We start from the raw sequence: 9,343 nt of genomic DNA, 5'->3' as shown, positions 1-9,343 counted from the left end.
AGGGAAGGGGCCGCATCTCACGCGGTGCAGTCGCGTCGGTCACGAGTTTGCCGCCGCCACCACCGCGTCGTTGCGCCGTCGCCAGAAAGAGCTGAATCGATATGGGGGTTGGCTCGCGAGTGAGGGTGGTCGCGATCTTGGAGCCGCCGCGCCATCGTCACCACTTCGTCCACGCTGGTTGTCGCCGTTGTGATGCACCGGGAGGAGAGAAGTCGCGCTGGAAGGCTGGCCTCCAGAGGCGCTGTTGCTGCGAACCAGCCGCCGCCATGCATCCTCATTGCGGCCACTGACCGGCCAAGTCGCCTCGCCATGGTCACCGCCGTGGGTTTTGCTGCTGGTGAGGAAGGGATGCTGCCTTGCGACATCCCCGGCATGCCTGGGCGCTGTTGCTGCAAGCGTGCCATCACCGGAGCCGTGAAAGAAGGAGGGAGAAGTCGTGCCATTTTTCTGGCCGCCGGGGCTTCTATGGCCGTCGGAAGCTGCCGCTACCTAACCAGCTGCAACCGGGGTTGTCTCCTGTCGTGTATGGCTACCGAAGAAGTTGTTGTGGCCGCCGGAACCACCGCCGGAGCTACTGGTTACTTCTGCCATTGCCAGAAAGTTTGCCAGTAAGGGTTTTATTTAAGGTTTCTGTCCTTTTTGAATTCCGAGGTTACTATGGTCACTGCCTGCTGGTTTCAGTCGTCGTGATTGGAATTCGTCGCTGCTGCCGCTTGAGGTGGCTGCCGGGTTGCCACCGAACCAGTTCGGAGACCGCCGCTGTTTTGGTTCAATCGTTCCTTCCTCAGTTCGGTAAGCGTTTCGATTTGAAAGCCCTTTAGTTACTATTCTGTTATCATACACTGAGGTTTGTGGCGTTAATTGCTATACGATTGAGTTCGGTTGTTGTATGTTGCGATTAGAGTTGTTGAGACTGTTGCAAAAGTGGCTTGGAACCGAGGTTTTGGTTGCCGGAATTTTGATTGTTGATCTCGGGTTGAGGCGAAAAGGATTCTGTGACGCGTTTGGGCTATGGTTTTGCGTTTTGAGGTAGGGGCGCTTTCCAAAAACTATGTTTTGTGTATTGGAATTATTACATATGGATACTGGTGTGAGATATTGTGTATTTGGTGATTGTATCTGCCTTATGTATTATTTGATTGATTCGAATGATTATGGATGTTGGTTTGGCAGAATTGTTGTGCAGCTTTGTGAAATGTAATGTTTGAAGTTGATTCTTTAAAGATTTGAAATATGAGTTTAATCCGTTGAGGATTGATTTGAATTGAGTTAATTAGTTTGATGATGTGAAAATTCGAATGCACTTTTGAATTCAGCCTGGTTTACTTTAATTGACTTGGTTTTGGACAAAGGATTTGTTACTGAACCGTTTCTTTAAAGCTTTGGAAATGAGTTAAATCAGTTGATATTGAGTTAATTTTGAAATGGTTTCCTTGAGATATAACACTAAGGCGACTGTTGGATTTAGCTTGCTTTTAAATTGATTTCTGGTTTTGGGCTGTTGAAAAGGAATGAGAAACGGTTTAGTTGGGACCCGAACCGGGTGGCAAAAGTCCAATTTTTAGGGGAGATGCTGCCGAAATTTCTACAAAATCCTAGTCTTGTTTGAAAAGTTATTTAAAAAGGGTTGGATTTGAGAAGTTGTATTATTTGATTTATTAAAAGAATATTTATGTTTTCAAGCTTAATTTATTTGGTGAACTTTATGCCTTGAGTTCGACTAATTTAGAAATGAACTATTTTTACCGTTTGAATCACTGAAGGAAAGAATGATGCTCTAATATTGATTTCAATATAAAAAGGAGCTTTTAGTGGTTTCAAAGGAATCTAGACTTTTGATTGATTAACTAAGTTTGAGGCATTTTGGAAGAGTTAGAAAAAATGGGTTCCAAAAAGAAACCTGAAAGTGGTTTGATTCAAATGAACCAGTTCCTTTTCAAATGAGTTAATTTTTGGACCGGTTGGAACTTGTGATTTTGTATGGTCGGTTTCATAATAAATTCAGTTTTATTTACTTGAATCGAGAATCCATGATTTTAAGAGTTTCAATGAATTTTAAGGAATTGATATAGGTTGACCTTCCCTAAAGACTTGGGACTCTGCCGAGAAGCTTTTGTTATAAAATCTCATTGTTGGATGGGTGGTTTTGAATACTTTGAAATAAATCCTTAACTTACCATGGTTTTGGAAGTTTTGGAAAGAGAATGCCGAGAGTGGCTTTGTTTTAAAAAGGGAACTCACTTTGAGTAAATTTGGCTTATGAGCCTGAGATAATTTGAGAATTGAGATCTTTAAAGCCAAGGCTGAAAAGAGTTGAAATTTGATTGCAAAGTGAAATGGCTTGAGAAAAGTGATTTATGGCTTAAATGCCGGTTTTATGAATTTGGTGATGTTGAATGGTGGAAATGTTGTTTTGTTATGGGCCGGAATGGCTGTGTATGATTATGAATATTGGCTGGTTTTGGATTGAACCGTGAGCCGAAATGGCTGTGTATGATATTTATTTATGGCTGACTGCCGAATGAGTTATGGGCCGTATGGCTGACTATGAATTACAAATTTAAGCCGGATGGCTGAGATGGATGTTGATCCAAGGCTGGGATTGAATGAATATATGCTTGAGATACCTGGTAGTAGCAAGGGTTGTGGTTCGTCCCACTTGCTCCAAGTCAGAGACTGTGATGCCTGGGTAGTAGCGGTAATAGTGGTGACTCCACTCGCTCCAGGTTGAGCTTTTAAACACCCGCCTGGGTAGTAGCCACAGTAGTGGTTATTCCACTGGCTCTGGGTTGAGCGGGTAGTAGCAATGGGGTTGTAGCTCAAACCTACTTGCTTCGCGATGTGTGTTTTTGTCCATGGTTAGCTACCAAGACATGTCGGGTTGGCTATATAACCGATAGATGATATCATCAGCCACTAGGACAGGCATGCATCATATGCATCTATGTGACATTGTGTGGGTGTGCATATTGTGCGTGGTTTGCCTTTGTGATTAACTGCTAATTGTTCTACTTGCTGTAACTGTTTGTTTGTGCTTGAACTTCCTATCTGTGTTTGCATCTGGGACTCTGTTGGATTGTGGTGATTGGTTGATGGTTGGATTGTTTGGGCCTAGGGCCGTGGTTGAAATGAGATGGACCGATGATTGGTTCCGATTTTGTGTTTTTTAATTGGAAAAGTATGAAATGCTAATTTGGTTCAACATGATTAAACCTTTTTGAAAGGCTTTTGAGTTTTTGAGAATTGAATGGTTTCTTTTTTTAGAAAAGATTTTCGACTTTACTTTTATTGTAAACCGTTGTTTTTGAAAAGAGGCATAAGACGGTTATTAATCACTGGTGCGGTTTTCTTCACGTATCCTATTGAAGTAATTCCCAAAAACCCTCTATTGAGAATCCTTTCGAGGATGATGTTCTCACCCCCTACATTTTTCCCCTTTCAGGATATGGGCGTAGAAGTCACGAAGAGTTTATTTAGTTGTTGTTAAAATGCTCTGTATTGCTTTAGATTATTATCTTTGTACCCTCGCCTTTATCTTGATATATTCTGTAAGAGGGATAGGAATTGTATTGGGTAATGTTTTTAATATTATTTATATATATGTATGTATATATATATGGATGTATCTTTATGTGTTTTTGTAAGTTGTATGGTATGTATGGATGTACGTTGTATAGCAAAAGTATTTTTGGGAGCGGTATTGCGGTTTAAAGTTTTAAACAGGCTCATATTTTAGTATTAAATAGTATAAGTGTCGTCATAATGTCCGAGCTATTAGAGTTGCGCAGCCGGAAGCGTAAGCTTTGGTAGTTAGGGTGTTACATTATGGTATCAGAGCGGTCCTTCCTGTAGAGCCTAAGGAATAGACTAACTATGCTTCAATTGCATACTCTGAGCGTTTGTCATGTATTAGGTCTTGTCGAATGATGAGAATTAGAGCTTTGTGCACATGACGATCTATTAATTAATGCTGTTAGTCTTGCATTGCATAATTCTTGGTATTAAGTTTGGCCGGCTTAATACTAGTGAATTTTGTATATGAAAGCACTAATGGGTTATCATAGATGACGTACGAGTTTTGAGTAAAGCGAATCACAGGTTTTGGGAACGTTGGAGACTATTTCTCGAGGCTATTCAGTTGTGTGTCTTAAATTTTGTTCGAGTCGACCTGTTCTTTCATGTCCTAACTTGATGTTCTTGTTTGCTAATCCTTTTGAAGAGTAGTTTAATTTTTTAACTTTATTCCTCTATTCATATGCATTCTTGTTTGATCTTAAGTGCATATGCTTGTTTGAAACCCTTGTTGCATCTACCTTTCTTCCTTTGAGTCCTTCTTGATTTATGTATTCCTTGCTATAGCTTTGAACTTATCCTATTGCGTTGTGCATTTTAACTCTGGATTCCGAGTCTATTATTAGAGAAATTATTGATTCAGTTTTCTCTTATCTGACAGTGATTACAGCCAATTTTGAGATTTTTATGAAAATTACTGTTGAATAGATATATACATATCTATATATGAACCTTGAAGATTTCTTATACAGTTTAACAACTATTTATTTCTAATACCTCACCTGTGCTTTTACTGATTTATGGAACTGCATTTACGTTAAATTACAATTTGACTTTCTAGTAATTTTACTATAGTTCCAATGCACATTTTTCATTTGATTATGTATTTGGATAGTTTTCAAAATTTTGGAAAGAAAGAATTTTTCATTTTTATTCCGGTTGAGTTTCATTTGATAAGCTTTACTTAACTTATTTTGAATTGAGTTTGATTTAGCATGCTATATGGTTTATGCCATTGTTGTTCTTTTGAAAGTGTTGGACTCATAGCTTTCTTCCTATGAATGGACTAAATTCTCTATTAAACCTTCCATCTCTATGAGTGTCATACTTGACTTTGTTTTTAACTAAATTTTTACATCCTGTGAACATTACCATTGATCTTGGTTTGTCCTTGATGAGCGGATAATTTATACGCTTTTTGGCATTGTTTTTAGTATGTTTTTAGTATATTTAGTTGAGTTTTTAGTATATTTTTATTAGTTTTTAGTTAAAATTCACTTTTCTGGACTTTACTATGAGTTTGTGTGTTTTTCTGTGATTTCAGGTATTTTCTGGCTGAAATTGAGGGATCTGAGCAAAAATCTGATTCAGAGACTCAAAAGGACTGCAGATGCTGTTGGATTCTGACCTCCCTGCACTCGAAGTGGATTTTCTGGAGCTACAGAAGCCCAATTGACGCGCTCTCAACGGCGTTGGAAAGTAGACATCCTGGGCTTTCCATCAATATATGATAGTCCATACTTTGCCCAAGATTTGATGGCCCAAACCGGCGTTCAAAGTCACCTCAAGAAATTCCAGCGTTAAACGCCGGAACTGGCACCAAAATGGGAGTTAAACGCCCAAACTGGCATAAAAGCTGGCGTTTAACTCCAAGAAGAGTCTCTACACGAAAATGCTTCATTGCTCAGCCCAAGCACACACCAAGTGGGCCCGGAAGTGGATTTTTATGTCATTTACTCATCTCTGTACACCCTAGGCTACTAGTTCTCTATATATAGGACCTTTTACTATTGTATTTTTTATCTTTGGACATCTAGTTCTTAGATCATTGGGAGGCTGGCCTCACGGCCATGCCTAGACCTTGTTCTTATGTATTTTCAACGGTGGAGTTTCTACACACCATAGATTAAGGTGTGGAGCTCTGCTGTACCTCGAGTATTAATGCAATTACTATTGTTCTTCTATTCAATTCCGCTTGTTCTTTGTCCAAGATATTCATTTGCACCCAAGAACATGATGAATGTGATGATTATGTGACGCTCATCATTATTCTCACTCATGAACAAAGTGACTGACAACCATTCTTGTTCTACAAGCAAACGAGGCTCTAATGTTTATCTCTTGGATTCTTTAATCGGAATCTTCGTGGTATAGGCGAGAATTGATGGCGGCATTCAAGAGAATCCGGAAAGTCTAAACCTTGTCTGTGGTATTCTGAGTAGGATTCAATGATTGAATGACTGTGACGTGCTTCAAACTCCTAGCAGGCGGGGCGTTAGTGACAGACGCAAAAGTATCGATGGATATTATTCCGGCCTGACCGAGAACCGACAGCTGAATTCCGCTATGCTGTGACAGAGCATATGCAATCGCTTTCACTGAGAGGATGGGAGGTAGCCATTGACAACGGTGAAACCCTACATAAGCTTGCCATGGAAAGGAATAAGAAGGATTGAATGAAGACAGTAGGAAAGCAGAGAGACGGAAGGGAAGGCATCTTCATGCGCTTATCTGAAGTTCCTACCAATGAATTACATAAGTATCTCTATCTTTATCTTTTATGTTATTCTCGTTCATCACCATATCCATTTGAGTCTGCCTGACTAAGATTTACAAGATGACCATAGCTTGCTTCATACCAACAATCTCCGTGGGATCGACCCTTACTCACGTAAGGTATTACTTGGACGACCCAGTGCACTTGCTGGTTAGTTGTGTGAAGTTGTAGTGATCACAATTTCGCGCACCAAGTTTTTGGCGCCGTTGCCGGGGATTGTTTGTGTATGGACAACTGACGGTTCATCTTGTTGCTTAGATTAGGTATTTTTCTTCAGAATTCTTAAGAATGAATTCTAGTGTTTCAAGGTGATGTTCTTATCATCACCAAAGCTGATTGATTCTCATCAATTTAGCTCTTGAATGCAATGTCCTGCTGAAGCTTGGCCGGCCATGTCTAATTCCTTTAGACTAAAGCTTTAGACTAACATTGCATGATTCCTGGAATTCTCATTAAGAATTTTGATACCTTTATTTTCCTTTTCACTTAATTTTCGAAAAATCCAAAAAAACTACAAAATCATAAAATCCAAAAATATTTTTTGTTTGAGTCTAGAGTCTCATCTTAAGTTTAGTGTCAATTGCATGTTTCTGTTCTTATTGCATTCATGCATGTGTCCTCATTGATCTTCAAGATGTTCTTGTTGATTTCCTTGTTTTGATCTTTGAATTCTATTGACTTGAGTGTTGCATTCTCATTTTGTTAATGTCAATGGTATACAAACTGCTAAGTTTGGTGTCTTGCATGCATTATTATTTGATTTTAGTTGCATTTTGATTATTCCTTATTATTAAAAATCCAAAAATATTTTTAATTTGTGTCTTTTCAAGTCAATAATACAGAGAATTGAAGATTCAGAACATACTGCAGAGGAATCACACAGAAAAAGCTGGGCATTCGAAAATGCCCAGTGAAGAAGACAGACTGGCGTTTAAACGCCAGCCAGGGTGCCTGGCTGGGCGTTTAACGCCCAAAAGGGTAGTAGTTTGGGCGTTAAACGCCAGAATGTGCACCATTCTGGGCGTTTAACGCCAGGATGGCACAAGGGGGAAGATTTTGTTTTCAAATCAATTTTTTTTAAGTTTTCAAAAGTTTTTCAAAATCAAATCTTTTTCAAATCATATCTTTTCAATCAAATGTTTTCAAAATCAATTTCTTTCCTTTTTCAAAGATACTTGCTATCAATTAATGATTTGATTCAACAAATCAAGTATGTTGCCTTTTTTGTTGAGAAAGGTTTAATGTTTGGATCATATCTTTTTCTTGATAGCCAAGTTATTAATTTTCAAAATCAAATCTTTTAAAATGTTTTTCAAATCATATCTTCTCAATCACATTTTTTTTTAAAAGATCAATCATATCTTCTTAACCACATCTTTTTCAAAATAGTTTTCAATCAAATCTTTTTAATTTCTAATTTCAAAATCTTTTTCAAAAATCACTTTACTTCTTCCCCACTTTTATTTTCGAAAATCAAGTAATGTTTTTCAAAATGTTTTCAAAATTTCTTACTTAATTTTCGAAAATTTCTTCCCTCCTTCTCACATCCTTCTATTTATGGACTAACACTACCCCTTAATATACAATTCGAACTCAATCTTTCTTGATAAAGTTCGAATTTTCTACCTCTGTCTTCCATTTTTCTTCCTCTGACACCTCAAGGAATCTCTATACTGTGACATAGAGGATTCCACATTTTCTTGTTCTCTTCTCTTTCATATGAGCAGGAGCAGAGGCAAAGGCATTCCTGTTGAAGCTGACCCTGAACCTGAAAGAACCTTGAAGCAAAAGCTAAGAGAAGCTAAGGCACAAATCTCTATGAACGGAGGTGGTTGTCAGGCACACGTTCATAGTTGAGGACCTAACAGAAATCTTCAAGGAAGAAGAAGCCATGGCAGCCGAAAACAACAACAATGCCAACAATGCAAGGAAGGTGCTGGGTGACTTTACTGCACCTACTCCCGACTTCTATGGGAGAAGCATCTCTATCCCTGCCATTGGAGCAAACAACTTTGAGCTTAAGCCTCAATTAGTTTCTCTAATGCAACAGAATTTCAAGTTCCATGGACTTCCATTGGAAGATCCTCATCAGTTTTTAGCTAAATTCTTGCAAATCTGTGACACTGTCAAGACTAATGGGGTAGACCCTGAGGTCTATAGACTTATGCTATTCCCTTTTGCTGTAAGAGACATAGCTAGAATATGGTTGGACTCACAACCTAAAGAAAGCCTGGACTCATGGGAAAAGCTAGTCAATGCCTTCTTGGCAAAATTCTTTCTACCTCAAAAATTGAGTAAGCTTAGAGTGGAAGTCCAAACCTTCAGACAGAAGGATGGAGAATCCCTCTATGAAGCTTGGGAAAGATACAAACAATTGATCAGAAAATGTCCTTCTGACATGCTTTCTGAATGGAGCATCATAGGTATTTTCTATGATGGTCTCTCTGAACTATCCAAGATGTCTTTGGATAGCTCTGCTGGAGGATCTCTTCATCTGAAGAAGACGCCTACAGAGGCTCAAGAGCTAATTGAAATGGTTGCAAATAACCAATTCATGTACACTTCTGAAAGGAATCCTGTGAACAATGGGACAAATCAGAAGAAAGGAGTTCTTGAAATTGATACTCTGAATGCCATATTGGCTCAGAACAAAATATTAACTCAACAAGTCAATTTGATTTCTCAAAGTCTGTCTGGAATGCAAAATGCACCAAGCAGTACTAAGGATGCTTCATCTGAAGAAGAAGCTTATGATCCTGAGAACCCTTCAATGGAAGAGGTGAACTACCTAGGAGAACCCTATGGAAACACCTATAATTCTTCATGGAGAAATCATCCAAATTTCTCATGGAAGAATCAAGAAAGACCTCAACAAGGTTTCAACAACAACAATGGTGGAAGAAACAGGTTTAGCAATAGCAAACCTTTTTCATCATCTTCTCAGCAACAGACAGAGAATTCTAAGCAGAACCCCTCTGACTTAGCAACCATGGT

At 38.9% G+C, this 9,343-nt stretch overlaps 1 non-coding gene across 1 annotated transcript; it reads right to left on the bottom strand.

Moving 5' to 3' along the window:
- Nucleotides 1–8,645: 8,645 nt before the first annotated feature.
- Nucleotides 8,646–8,753, bottom strand: LOC130959592 (small nucleolar RNA R71). The gene has a single exon (XR_009078665.1). It is a non-coding gene; the product is annotated as a small nucleolar RNA R71 (small nucleolar RNA).
- Between the last annotated feature and the right edge of the window lie 590 nt (nucleotides 8,754–9,343).

This window comes from Arachis stenosperma, chromosome 10 (assembly GCF_014773155.1).
Source record: "Arachis stenosperma cultivar V10309 chromosome 10, arast.V10309.gnm1.PFL2, whole genome shotgun sequence".
In the NCBI taxonomy this organism is placed as follows: Eukaryota; Viridiplantae; Streptophyta; class Magnoliopsida; order Fabales; family Fabaceae; genus Arachis; species Arachis stenosperma.
This window is presented reverse-complemented; position numbering and strand designations above follow the sequence as displayed.